The sequence below is a fragment of the Ursus arctos genome, unplaced genomic scaffold (genome assembly GCF_023065955.2).
Source record: "Ursus arctos isolate Adak ecotype North America unplaced genomic scaffold, UrsArc2.0 scaffold_22, whole genome shotgun sequence".
In the NCBI taxonomy this organism is placed as follows: Eukaryota; Metazoa; Chordata; class Mammalia; order Carnivora; family Ursidae; genus Ursus; species Ursus arctos.
Genome location: NW_026622897.1, coordinates 23,147,572 through 23,162,313, shown reverse-complemented (window position 1 = coordinate 23,162,313; position 14,742 = coordinate 23,147,572). Strand labels below are relative to the sequence as shown.

Here is a 14,742-nt window from a genome sequence, read left to right as displayed (position 1 = left end):
GAAGGACTTGTTGGTTTTCAAGAACTTTTCGCTGATGGCTTGTTGATAAGAATTTAATTCTGGGATGAGAGACTGAATTTAGAAAGACCTTCAGCATGAAATTCACAAACCGTTCTCAGAGTGACTAAGTTCCTTCAGCTGGTAACGATTTCACTTTTTCTATTGACTTTGGACATGACACAGAAGACAAGTTATTCTTTTAAAGGCTGTTAAAATCCAGGTTGCTTTAGAGCTACATAAAAATTGACTTCAAAGTGAAAAAGACTGAAGGTATGGGCTCTCTAGCCCCGTGTGGCCCCCAGTTCTAAGGTTAATCCTTTGCCATCATAGTCGTGACTGGGAAGATTGGCTTAGTAATTGGGTTCTAAGAAGCATCTTTCCTTTGCTCTGCTGATTTCTGGGAAGGCAAGGCCTGTAATTCAGGATGCTCTGGTCCCTCAGCCACTGAGTCCTAGACCCAGAGGGAGGCACATGGTCCCTTGACTCCAAGCACATCAGTACCCCACTTGACCTATTTGCCAGAAAGCTCAGAAAGGTCAGCTAGCTTAGCAGCTGGAGTTCTGAGCTAAATGGTTGGCCCTATTTGCCCATAGATATGCTGACCAAACTGTGTCAACCTTCCTTCCCACGATCCCCTGCAGGTCCAGGCAGCCAGGAGAGGTATATGGCCAATGGGGCACTTGTCTTGGTATGGGATGCTCCTTACCCAATTTGGGTGAGATGCCTTTAGGACATGACTTTTAATATATCCTGTGGTCTCATTATTGAAAAGAGGTCATAGCAGATAATTTTCATAGCATTTAGTAAGTGTGAGACGCTGTTTATATAAGTAATCCAATTTAATTCTTTTAGCAATTCTATGGGATGCACTATTATTACCTCCATTTTTTTTTCAGATGGGAAAATGGCTATTCAGAGAAGTGAAAGAACTCACTCAGGTCACATAGCAAGTGAGTGTGACCTGAGATTCAAATTCAGGTCTGCTGACTGGTCACCTCCCAGGGAGACTGTGAGCGCTTTGAGGATAGCTCTTGAGTTCATTGTAATTTAGAGCCCAATCTTTGGAGTTGGAGAGATATGAATTCCAATCTGAGCTCCATCGATTGCACATTAGCACATCAGTGATTTATGTATACTCTCCGAACTTCATTTCCTTATCCATAGAATGTGGATAATAGCAGTATCTCACCTGGTAGATTTTGAATAAAGGTAAAATGAGATAATAGAAGTGAATTTCCTGAATCAAGTGTCTAAAGTTCTTCGAATATAGTAAATACTCAAGTTTAAAAGAAGCCCAATGCTGAGATGGCATTGGGACCTTTGTATTGGAGTTGTGAGATGAAGCGGGGGAAGGGAGAGGGCAGATAGAGCCAGAGATAGACCTCCTTCTCCCCTGTGTGGGTTACTTCAACGGAAGTTGCTTAAGGTTCAAAATTAGCAAGTTTGGAGACACTAGTTCGATTTTGAAATGCAAATTCCATGGGTTTCTGAGAACAGAGTCTGCTTCTCTAATGTTTCCACTCTTCTTTTTCGAACCATGGATGTTGTTCCATTGTAGCCTGAGACCTCTCTTTCTGGCTTCTGAATGGAGGGTTCTAGATGGCACAGATAACATTATGTTAAATAGCCATGCAAGGGAGAGGAAGAGCCATTTATTGCTGAACTACTCGAATAACGGTGGCCAGTACCCACTCATATGGCCATTCATCGTACGTGCAATAAACATCAGAAAAATGCCATGTGTATGTCTGTGAATTCACTAATAAAAAAAACTTTCCTCATTTTGGAATTTGTCATATATATCTTTTTTTTCCTTTTTTTCTTCTTTTTTTAAAAAATGCTAGCAGATGTATCTCCCCAAATTTGTTTTCCTTAGATTAAGGCAAATGTTCTCAGTGTGCATGTCAGTTGAGTGATAGGGGAATGTGGTCAGAGCACTGCCGCATGACGGCCTGGCTGATATTAATGATGAGCAAACAATTGCATCTCTGAAAAAGCTTTGCTGAAACAGAGATGGAAAAACCCCCAGAGTAGGAAAAAAAAAAAAGTTTAAGACGGTGTCTGGACCATCTCCCCATTCTTTCTTTTTTTTTTTTTTTTAAGATTTTATTTATTTTTGTGACAGAGAGACAGCCAGCGAGAGAGGGAACACAGCAGGGGAGAGGGAGAGGAAGAAGCAGGCTCCCAGCAAAGGAGCCCGATGTGGGACTCGATCCCGGAACGCCAGGATCACGCCCTGAGCCGAAGGCAGACGCTTAACGACTGCGCTACCCAGGCACCCCCATCTCCCCATTCTATTCAGGAACACACGAAAGAAATTTCTGCCATGGTCCTCTCCACAGAAGAATACACATATAATCCACACTTATGAACCAAACGGAATCAGGGGAGGCAAAGTCCTGGAGGCCACCATGGAGGGGACACCCTTTCCTTTGCTCATCCTTCCAGTTAGGTTGAATTTTTACGCTCACCCAGGGAATGACCCAAGACATGGGGCCCCAAGAAGCATGAATTCTACGTTGTTTCCTCCCCCTTCCTTTTCCTCTCTCCTGCCCTGGACCTTCAAGCACAGGTCTCTGTGTCCCATGAGATTTGCTGGAGGTGTGTGAAAGGGCTGTCAAAAGCAACCCCACCAAGTTCCCTGCTGCTTGCTGCCCTGCTCAGGGGGCCACTTGACTCCCAGGACCAGTCCTCTGGAAAGCTCATCTCGGGGTCACCGCAGGGAGCACACCAGCTTTGGCTTTTTATTACATTCTTTGCATGATGGCATGAAGTCCCTTTTCTTGCCAACCAGAGAGCATACAAAATTCAGACAAGATTCTAGGAAGCAAACTGCTCTGTCTTCTCTGTTTTCGGAAATCAGCAAGCTCTGCAGCCGGGGCGGGGAAGGGGGGTGTCCAGCCTGGGGCGGGGGGTGGGGTCTGCTCATAGTCACATCTAAAGTATCCTAGTCACATCTAAAGCTGTTAGTTAGTTCAAGCCTTTTGCTTCTCTCTCTTCTCTAATTGCCGGCCATGTACCCACTTCTTCCTTATTTCTGTCTCACAGAGGGCAGGTGGACAAAGAGAAAAGAAGGCAAACTTGATGACAAGTTGGATAAGGAAGAATATGGAAAACATCAGTCACCAAATATTAAGCAGCAGCCCCTCGGCCCACGGCGCAGTCCCAGAGCTGCCTGGGCTCATATCTGCCCAGTCATCTTTTCCCTAAAGGCCATGATGATATTTCCAATCCTTACCACTCCCCATCAGCATACAAGCTCTCTTCCCTTCCCCTTGAACCCAGATGGGACTTTATGACTGCCTCAATGAACGGAAGGTGGCAGAAGTGACCTTGCAGGACTTCCAAGCCTAGGTGATAAAGGGCATTATTCATGGTCTCTCTTGGGGCTCCAGTCCTTGGAAACCAGCCACCAGGCCGCGAGGAAGCCCAAACCAGCCCAAGCAGAGAAACTACATGCATGGAGAGGCCCACGTGGAGAGGGACCTGAGGCCACCAGCCCCCACCAACGTCGACCTCCAGACTTGGAGGTGATGAGCCTGCAGATGAAGGTTATGCCCACGACCATCATAGTTGTACGCCGCTAAGTTTTGGTATAATTTCTTATGTAGCCATAGTAACTGGAACATTTCCTATCACTATAATCAGCAACAAGAGAACCCAGACTCAGAGGATTCAGAACATGACTGTCTGCGTATCCTTTACAGTAAACTATGGTTACTGACACTGGCTGCAGGAATCAGGGCCAGGACTCACTGGATGGGGAAACCGAGGCACAAAGCCCAACCTCCCTGGGTTCACATAGTGAGGGAAAGTCAGTCTCAGCCTTCAGGCCTAACTCTTCTGACAACCACCTAGTGGAAGTACCCCTACACAACAACGAGAAAACACATGTGAAAAATGAAAAAAGGACACTTTTTTAAAAATTAGAACGAATAAACAGAACACATACTATTTGATACTCTGAAGCGCACGAGGAACTCTTATAATCGTTACCTCATTTGGCCTTTTAAGAGCTTTGTTAGGATCCTCATACTATTAAAGAGGAAACTGAGGCTTAAAGAGGTTCAGAGGGGCGCCTGGGTGGCTCAGTCCTTAAGCGTCTGCCTTTGGCTCAGGGCGTGATCCTGGCGTTCTGGGATCGAGCCCCGCATCAGGCTCCTCGCTGGAGCCTGCTTCTTCCTCTCCCACTCCCCCTGCTTGTGTTCCCTCTCTTGCTGGCTGTCTCTATCTCTGTCAAATAAATAAATAAAATCTTAAAAAAAAAAAATAAAGAGGTTCAGAGTTGCCTGAAGTCCCTCAACTTGCACATCACCCAGCTGGTAGCCTGACTGCAGAACTTACACTCTTCCCCCAAACTCCTTCCAGTCCGCTGACTATAATCCTAGGCTGTGCCACAGAGCCAGACCTGCCATGGAAACTCGAAGTGCTTCGCTGATTTCTAAGGTATTTTATTGAACTCTGTCCCTTCCTCCCCACCCCCACTTAAATCTTCACTTACTGGGAAGGGGGCTTCTGCAGCGGGCGACCCAGGGAAAGGCAGGCAGCCAAGTTCCTAGAAAATGGAATTAGAATCCTTTGCAGATGAAAGTACTTTATTTAATGGAGTTTAATAAATTAAGGGAATGAGCCTAAATGAGTTCAGAGAAGAGGGTCTCTGTGTTCTATAAAGACATGCCACGTAACAGAATCCAGAGCTGTGGCCTTGTGCTAATCACGGTCCCCATTAGATACTTCTCCAGCTCTCCCGTGGTATCTACCTTTGCCTGTTGACTTTGAGTTTTCACAGTCACTGTTTTGACCATAACCACATTTAAAGGGCATCTCTAAACATCAAAGTTAAATTCTCCTCCCACAGAGAATGATTTTACTGCTGAAAAGAAAAGAAGTGCTGAATATGGAAACTAACAGGAAGGAGAAGGTTAGTCTGAACCCCAAGATGGGAACATTTCATAGTATGCTTACTTTCTGTTTCTTTACAATGGGTCTGGCCGCTCCTCAACCCGCTTTTTCTCGATGACGGTGGGGGTAGCAAAAGGGTCAGCAAAGATCTCTTGTGTAGAGTTTGTTACCTTGGACCATCCAGGGGGTTGAACAGGGGGTGACCTGGCCCCTGAGGTGGACCCCAGGGTGTTGGAGGAATAGGACCGAGTGGGGACGGGAAGCTGAGGTTCACTAAGGTTTGGAAGCTTCGATGTTCTCCTCTGTGAAACGGAGCCCATGTTCTCCTGCCAGTTCAGATGGGCCAAAAGGGGGAAATTAAGCCCTCGCTGGTGCAATAGGGTGATGACGGAAAGAGCTGTCAACCAATAGAACAGAACCCCAGATGCCATGGGGAGAAGCAGGCAGGGAAGACGAAGTCCTGGAAGGTGTTCCCTATGTATTTCACTGCTCGTCACTTGTATCGGGACTGTGTTCTGCCTGACTTCACAGCTGTGGCTGTTCCAGGGATCCAAAATACTGGAATCCTTCCATACCAGTGGCTCCTTTCCCTTCTCTGCCCGGGGACAACTAACAGGTCAACGATTGGCACAGCAGGTCCTCCTGGACCCCGCTCGAAAACAAGGGGTTGGCGCCCTGGTGCCCGTGGCATAGGGATGGTTATATATCTGAATGTTTTCCCAGACCTGGAGGGGGGTTTTCTGATGACAGAAGTGGTGGTGAGTGAGGACCAGCGAAGCTCCAGCATGGGCTGGGAGCAGTCTCTCTCCCCCAAGAGGCCCCTTGAGCGTGTTTGCCTCAGAAGGGGTCAAAAGGCGAAGGGCAGAGCAGACAAACCCCTCCGTCTCTCTCCTCACTCCATAGGGTGCTGTTGTAGATATGTGTTCCCACAAAAGGCATTGGTTACCTGCTGAGTCAACGCAGCGCTTTACTGGCTGTGTGGATTCGGGCGAACACCTAAGTTCTTGGTTCCTGGAAAATTTTAAGCGTCTTCCACCAAATATTTAATGCTCTCTGACAATGATGAATGGCCACACTGCCATAACCACAGAGAGCTGAAAGCCTGGAAGATGTGTCCTCTGAGGAGAGTGGCTGCAGTGTTTCCCCACAGCGTCTGAATGTCACCTGGCACGCGGGATTGAGGGAATAGCCTGGAAGCTGGGTAGCTGGACCAGGAAGATCTCAATCTGGTCTGCGGTGATGAGAGGGGACTCTGAATGACAAAGGGAAGTGGGCAGTGAGGCAGTTCAGCCCTGAAAGGATGGGCTCCCCTAAGGGGCAGACAGTTGTCCAGCAGGGGTGGAAATGGCACTTTCTGCAAGGTTGGTCAGCGCCGGGGAGAGGAGGAAGTATGGGTGGCAGGTGCCCTCGGGTGCTTCTCTGACTCCCGGGGTCATGGGAACTTTCCCATCCTTTTTCTCAAAAACCAGTCCTGCTGCTGGCGACACCCCATCCACCTAATTCTTTCTTTTCATTCTCAGTTGCTTGCTCAGATCCTGACACCCACTAGGTGCGCAGTGACCTTTTCTCATGGATAAAAGCCCCAGAGCTGATAAGAAACACAGAGACCCCACCTCCCCTGCCAGCACCTTTTACCACCAGTTCGATTTCCCCTTCTGTCTCCTGGCTGTGGGCGATTTCGATTAAGCCTTACACCCCAGGCTTGTCCACTTTCTTTTTAAACAGCCACACCCCGTGTCCAGTTTAAACACAAAGCCACTGACTGCTCCTTCTCAACAGCCACTTGAGGTCCTATTCCTAGAAGCTGTGATCTTATCTGACAATTTCCTCGTGTGACAGTTTCCGTGGCAACTGGGCCCTCATAATCACAGGAAGCCCATGAGGAAACACGCGCACGGTGGGGGGCCCTTTGCTCTATTCCCTCCAGCTGTACCCCAGGAGCACCCTGGCAGGGGGATGAAAGCAAAACCAGCCTCAAGAGGCAGGGTGTCCGGTCTCACATGCCCAAGTTGGGAAATGTCTGCAAGCCACAGCTGGCACCGGCCAGGGACAAGGCCACTTCACCGTGATGGGGAGCAAGGCATAGCATGAGAGACTCCATTTTCTCTCATTTCCTCACAGGGTCCTGGGAAAAGAGGCGCCCCTGAATCCATTTCACAGTTCTTAGTGGCTGTCTCCTTTCCATGATTCATGCCCGAGGAGCCACGCTCGGTGACGTCATGCCCATCTAGTGCTGAGTGAGCAGTATTTCCAATTTCCACATCTGGACGAACCATCCTAGCCAAGGTGCTCCGTTGTGTGGTGGCCCCACGGCATCTGGTTACCATATTGTTGCAGTGATGTGCGGCCAAGTCCCTGAGCATGGAGGTCATGGAAGGAGGTCCTTCTCTGGGCCGGCTCAGCAGCCTTGACCCCGTCTCTGCCCAGCTTCTCTGCTTCATGTTATCCTACTGGTCCCATTCCTCTGGCACCCTCTGCTCACGTTTCCCTTCTGTCTTCTTCCCCCTTCCTGCGACCTGCTCCCATTCCTTCTCTTTCTCTTGCTCCTTCTCTTACATTTTAATATTCTGTCTTAAATAGATTCTCCTCTTGTTATATAAGACCCAGCACTCCAAACCTTTAGATTCCTACTGGGTATACATTCCTTGACTGCTCTCTGGGTGTCTGCAAAGACCTATGTGAAAACCAGCCTCCTCTTCCCTTTGCTCAAACCAGCTGTCCCTACAGAGCCCTGCCTTCCACATTTCTCTGCCTCATCAGATCTCATTTACTCACCGAACTTTTATGGAGGACCTACTAGGGGTTGGGCATTCGACTAGGCACAGGGGATGCAAAGATAAACGAGATTCTAAAATCACACATTTGCCCTTTAGGAGTTCAAGTCTGGGCAGAAGACGGATGCAAACATCAATAGTCAGGTGGGGGTGGAAGACACGGCAGTGACTGAGGGGCTCAGGGGAGGCCTCCTGGAGGAGGTGGAGCCCAAGAAGGGTGAAGGGGACCTCCCAAAACACCTCAAGTGCCACCACCTTCAGGAAGCCAGGAAGTTTCCCTGCCCCCTCCAGCCCACCACAGTCACCTCTTCCACTGCTGAAATCGGTAGTACTTTCTATCTCTACCACTCAGTCAGCATTTTATTCTAGACTGCTTTGTCACACTGCTTTTCTTTTTCTTTCACTCCTGCCATATATGGTAGGTTTTCGTAGGTTCACCTTCTGTCTCTCCAACCAGACTGCAAATCCCTCAAGGATGGATTTTCTTTGCCATTTTCCATAGACATCATTAGCATGGACCGAGTGCCTTGATTTCCTCATCCTGAAAACAGGCACAGTGACAGAGCCCACTTGAGAGTGAGTGAGTTCACATAGGTAAGGGCTCTCCACTGTGCCCCCGCTGGCTTCTCGGAGATGTTGCCTTCGGAGCCAGACTGACAGGATCTGAATTCCACATCTACCGCTTGTAAGTTCTGTGACCTTAGGCAAGTTCTTTAATCTCTCTGTGCCATAGTTTCCTTTTCAGTAAAATAGCAACGATAATAATTGTATTCTAACTCATGCCTGTCACAGAGTAAGCACTCTCTGAACTTAATCTTCTTCCTAGGATTCACAGATTCTAACATAAGAAAAGCACTTCATTTCTCTGGGCCTGGTTCTTTCCTTGCACCAACAAAGGACCGAACTAGACAATCTGCCAGGTCCTCTCCAGGGTTTTAACCCTAAAATCTATTCGTGGATCGATCCTACAGCCCCATTTGCCTGCGACAGTCCCAGTTTAGGCCTATTGTTCCAGAAAATGCTAAATAATACCTCCCTTCACTCTCAGAATTATTCCCGTTTGAATGACACAATATGCGTATGAGCGAGCTCGGCTATCTCAGCGTATCCTAGCTTCATGGGACCACGGGTTGTCATCCTTGCTCTCCCTTCCAGGGAGGAGGTAAGGGGAACCAAGGACAGCCTGGTCTATACAAAAAGCCAAGCATCCGCTCCTCTTGGAGCTCAATCTCCGGTACACAGCTGGTCTTTCGGTTGGCAGCTACCCTCAAAGCGGTCGCCCACTGGGTTGGCCTTCATCCTTGTTTGACTTGAGTGCCAAACCTAGGCTGTCTGGCACTGGGCCTCCTGTCTCTCGGCATCCATCTATAGGAAAAGCAGATATTTTGTGAACAAGTCCTGCCATGGCCTTCCAATGAAAACATCTCAGTGGGATTACATGGAGATATTTTCTTTGTCAATCTCGGTAAAGCTATTAGAACAGAAAACCCAGCTGAAGCCCACTGACAGTTCCTGGGGACTTGGGGCTGATTTAGTTACTCTATAAAGGGCACTTAGTGTTCTGTGCTTGGAAGCTTCTGAAGGTATTGGCCTTGATCAGTAGGAGCTCGTCTGTCTCTCTCAGGGACATGTGTCATGGTGGCAGTATGGCTTAATCCTTGATGGCGCCAAAACTGAGGGGAAATGGGAAACTAGCCCACCAGGTGGGGATGCCCTGAAGAGATGTCTAACAATATCATCAGCAACTTTTTCCTTCTCGTTTCCTTTACTCCGGGCTCCATTGTTACAGGCTGTCAAGTTCTTACACTGCTACTTCCGCTTAGTTTTCTGGGTGGTTGAGATCTCCCATGTTCATTATGGCCTTGACGTTTCCACGAGAAGACCAACATCAGTGATGTCAACCTTCCCAACCCTGCACTTCTTGGGAAGCTGTGGAAGCCAAATGACCCTGGGGGAACGCTGTGGTCACCTTGCTCCTTCTAATCCCGGCCCAAGGAAGGTGTTTCAGGCCTAACAGCCTGAGTGACTTTTCGAAAGCATTAAGGAATTCTGGAAAAGAATAAGAACAGGCTCCTTAGCCTCAGTATTACCACAAAATCAGAATGAAGAAATGAAACGTTACTCTAGACATGATATTCTTTTACATAGAAAGAAATTGAACTTGTTAACTGGTCTTCTAGACCAGCGCTGTCCAATAGAAATTTCTGTGATAGGGAATATTCTAAAACCTGCCCTCTACAGTAGAGAAGCCACGAGCCATGTGTGGCTACTCAGCATTCGAAATGTGGCTAGTGTGACTGAGGAACTAAATTTTAAAATTTTACTGAATTGTAGTTAATTTCAATTTAAATAGCCACGTGTTCCTAGTGGTGACCACAGTGACCAGCATAGGCTCTGGACACTTATGCTTGGTGGTCAGACTATGTGCTGCTCAAAACATCACTTTGGCAGAACAAAACAGCAAAAGTCACTTTGGCTCTTTCTTTAACACGTCCTGTCTCATTATGGGATCATGAACGTATTTGCCACCAAAAAGGCATGCATTCATTCCTTGATGCATTCATTCATTTAACCAGTATTTACGGGTCATGTGCTAGGTACCAGGCACTGTAATAAAACTCAGGAATATGTCAATGGAAAAATGGCATCGCAGTGTTAATAGCATTATTGTTATTGTAGAATTGGGAGATTCGTAGAAACCTCCCCCCCCCCTTTGACTATCTCTGCAGTGAACTAAAGATTTAACAAGTATGCAAATGACTTTGTGAATAAGAGGGTCACCCTGGGCAGGTAAGGAGCAGCTCCCAATCCACTCTGTAATCACAGCCTGTGGTCTCGGGGCAGAAGGTGCGGTAAGAGAGGGGGAAGGGGGGGAGATCCTAAATTCATGATGGCAGGAATTACCGACTGTTGTGAGGATTACATTAAGTAAGAACAAGGCTCACCAAAGACCTCTGGGAAGTGTAAGGTACGTGCGTTGTCGATTTGTCTTAGCTCATAAAACAGTGTGGGCCAATGGCTTCCGCAACCAGCCCGGGCAGCATGTCAGAGAGCAAGAAAGCAGCTGAGCCATGGCTGCCTAAGAAGGTGGCAGGACGTGAAGCGCAGAAAGATGGCACAACCAACTGTCAAGGTAGGGGGATTTCAGAGGAGAGGAGAGCAGTGAACTGAGCAGGAATGTGGCCGAGGGGCAGGGCGTTAACACTTCATTGATGATCAACAAATGTACTGCAGGGACTTTCCTGGTCATAAATAGCCAGCTAGGACCTCAGGTAAACATTTCGTTGCATCCTGCAAAGAGCATACAGCAGGGAGAAGGCGCCTAGATGCCCAGCCACCACCTTCAAAGGCTTTTCCCAAGAGACTCGGAAGGGCGCTGCCCTCCATTGATAAAATGCTGTGGCTCTCCCTGCAGGGTCCTAAAACAGTCCATAGGTGTCCAGTGATCTGGAAGAGCAGCGTTCGGATCTTGCAGGAAGGTGTCCCCGCATCCTGATTGGCTGGAGGGCAAAGTCCGCTTCATTGGCCCCCAGAGCCCAAGTTGGAGTGGAAGGGCCATTGATTGTATATCCAACCAGGGCTTGCAGACTGTGGCTCCCGGCCTTGTTAACACAGCCCTGGTGCTTCTCAGACCTTCAGCCCTTAGGAGAGCAGGGGTTGACTAGCTGACTAGCAGAGCCTGGGGGCTCTGGCGTGCCAACACTGCTGCCCAGTAGCCCTTCCCTCCCCCCCCCCCCCAGGTTAACAACAACATTTGCATAAAAAGAGGATCTTTGCGGCTGCACATTCTCTCCCTCCTCTCCACCTCCCTTCCTTTCTGGTCATCCTATCGCCATCCCTCCCAGGCCTTGGTCCAGACATCATCTAAGCAAGGACCCACCACCCCAACTCCAAGAGGGGGCCTCACCTGACCGTTAGGATGCTTCACCTGACCTCACCCGTCTGAAGGGAGGACTGTAGAATATTAATTCCCTCCAGGTCCCAACTGGCAACATTCAATGGTCTGGTCTAATTGAGAAAGACTTGCTCTAGAACATTCACTCTTCTAACCCAAAGGGATCACCACACTGTAGTTTGAGAGAGGTTTCCCATTCCCTCCCAAGAGATCAAACCTCCTAATTATTTTAATACAGGCTTATGTGAAAAAAAAATTGCAATCCTTATGCACACAGAAAATTAACTGGGGCAAGTAGGGGAGGAGGAGGGGGTCAAAGTGCAGCGGGGCCATGTCAGGCCAGGCGAGGAGAGACCAGATGGACACCATGTTTACCAGATCTTGGTCTTTGGCAACCCAACGTTGTTCTAAGATTGCTCTGACCTGAGTGCAGCACTCCCAATGGGCCACTACTTCTACAAGCGCCAAAGGTAAGCTCTAAAAGGAAAAGGGAATAGATAGGAAACTGTTGTCTTTAAATACCACAGTTGGTTGTGATAACAGATTTACTCTTCCAGTAAATCGTTCAGACACTATATGGGTCCCTCAAGAGCTTTATGGAGAGCACCCTTGGTTTTAGAGAGTCTGACCACTCTCCCTTTGTGTGCATGTCCATACCCATTCCCAAATACTTATTTCAATTTACAGCTTCTCTTCCAAGCCCCCCTTGGGTCCGAGGGTTTCTTGGGAGATTACTCTCTGCAATCATGGAGCGCAGACACGCCTAGACATTGATAGCAAGGAGGCATCCACTTCCTTCTAATATCGGGGCCAGTGAATCAGGGCCCACGTGTCCCTCACACGCGGGGACAAGAGGCCCAGCTGGAGGGTCTGGCCAGACCCAATGCAGCTCAGACGTGGCCCTTTGCTCCTGCAGCAAGAGGAAAATCCTGTCAAAATGGCTTAACGATCTTCTAATATTTCCATGCAATTAAGGCCACATCTGTCTCCCAGGCCCCCACACTCCTTTGCTAGTGCACAGACATGAACCAAACAGTCTGTCTTGTCGATCTGGAAGGTAACAAAGAGCTCCATTCATAACTGTAGGCACTTGCACCAGTTTTTTTTTTCAAAGTAAAATAGAGTTTTCACTTTGAGAATAACCTGTGTGGCAAGCAAGCGAAGGATTTTTCCCCCCTAATAAATCAAATTCAACAGCCTAATAAAATGCTGGCTCCCCCACTCCCCCCACCACCACCTCCCCCTCCCACTGTCCGACTCTCTGCCAACAATCGCTCAGAACACAGACTAGTGGGCGCACCCAAAGATGGTAGGGGAAAGTGAGCTGGGAACATGAAGGGAATTCAAACACCTTTTGAAGGTGGGATGGGTTTGTTTGGCGGGGACGGGATGGGTGGGGGTGGGGTGGGACTGGGGAGGTAGGTAGGTAGCCTGCCTTCCCCTCCCCCACTTTACCTCCTTTCTCAGCCTTTCTGGGTTGGTTTCAAAACACTCCTTTTCTTCTGCTGCTCCCTTTACCCCACTACCCATCCCCAGGCATTGGGTAAACCTTCTGCTTCCTTCTTTTGCATGGGGAGGAACAAGAGAACCATGTTCCTAGGGATGGAGCAAGGGCTCTTGGACCACACCTGCTGCTGAGCCCTGCAGGAGCTCGCCTCTCCTCAGAACAAGGCTGAGAGATCTCCCTGGTCTTTGAAGCCTCCAGAGAGTGAGTGTGCAGGAGATAAGTGCTGATAAACATCAAGTTTGGCGCTTATCTGCAGCGAACACAATCTTTTGAGGTTCTCTCTGTGCTCACAGGCCATAGAGACTCTAATCAGAAAACAGAAGGGAAAATGCAAAACCAAGCAGTATTTGCTGCTACCTTTTCTTCTTCTTTTTTGTTTTGTTTTGTTTCGACTACACACTGGAAAGCTCAACGTAGATACTATAATACAGGGGACTCCAGAGTAGAAACACAGCCCTGGGTCTTTGCTTCGTTCAATTTTTTGTTGTTGTTTAGCTGTCAACAGAGGACATATATTTTCAGTCCCGGACATAAGAGGATGAGCCAAGTGTTGACAATGACAATCTGTTCGTAGCATTTACTTTCCTAAAATGCTTTCACAGGTGTTCTGGTATCTGGCCCTCATGACAACCCTAAGGCAGGCCCAATGGTTGATGAGTAAAGAAACGGAGCCTGAGCTAGGTTATGGGATTTGTCCAATGTCACACAGCTTCAAGTGGGGGTTCCAGGAGTACAAGCCAGATTTTTCTGTTCATTCTAGCCCATGAAGAGGCTCAGCAGGTAGAAGAAGACCCAGAAATCGAAATGGCCTTGAATCTGGGCATCCCACCCAGAAACGTTTGGAAAGCTCGGGTGGCAAGGGATGAACTGGGGTACCCAGGGGCTCTGCGCTTTGAAGCACTTGAGTGATGCCAAAGGCAGAGACTTGGCTGTCTTATATTTCAATGTGTTATTTATACCTGATTTCTTAGGATGGGATATTAGCAAGAGGCACAGGTGAAAGAAGGAGCTTAGAGTAGAAAGAGCAGCCGAACAAGAACAGGGGACCCAGAGCTCGGGTCTCCGCTCCACCACTGCTCAGCCATGGCCCTTAAGGAAGGATTACTTCTCTGAGCTTCCATTTCCCCTTCCATAAATGAAGCAGTGGATCTATGATACCTAAGGTGGAAGGGTGAGGGAAGATGAGGGAAGCTTGGAAAGAGTTTGCTGCCCCATGAGCACACTTTCTACAAATTACACGGCCACAATGACAGTTTTAGGGTAAACTGTGGATGTTCCTTGCAGAGACCAAGATAGAAAGCTCAAGGGTAGAACCCGGCTACACGTATCTCTCCCAGCTCCAGAGTTCGACGGTGCTGACGGGGAAGTCTTCAGCTCAGGGAACTACTGATGGCTATGTCTGCCCCTAGAGACAGCACGTTATCTCCACACAAGGTTCTATTGAGCCATTCTGCTCCTTATTGCCAAGCCCTCCATACTATGTGTGTAATATTGACCATCTGCTGTTGGGTAGAAAGTAGACCCTCCACGAAAGCCTCACCAGTAATATTACAGCAACAGTAACTGGCACTCAGCCTGAAAGGTCGTTTCCTGAGGGAAAAGGCGGTACATCATTCACATGACCTCTCCCAGGAACCTCAATAAACCATCAATGGCCACATGTA

General features: G+C 48.3%; 1 protein-coding gene across 6 annotated transcripts in view; it reads right to left on the bottom strand.

Moving 5' to 3' along the window:
• FLI1 (Fli-1 proto-oncogene, ETS transcription factor) overlaps positions 1–14,742 on the bottom strand; it is a 122,259-nt gene that overhangs the window by 56,572 nt on the left and 50,945 nt on the right. The window lies entirely within an intron of this gene.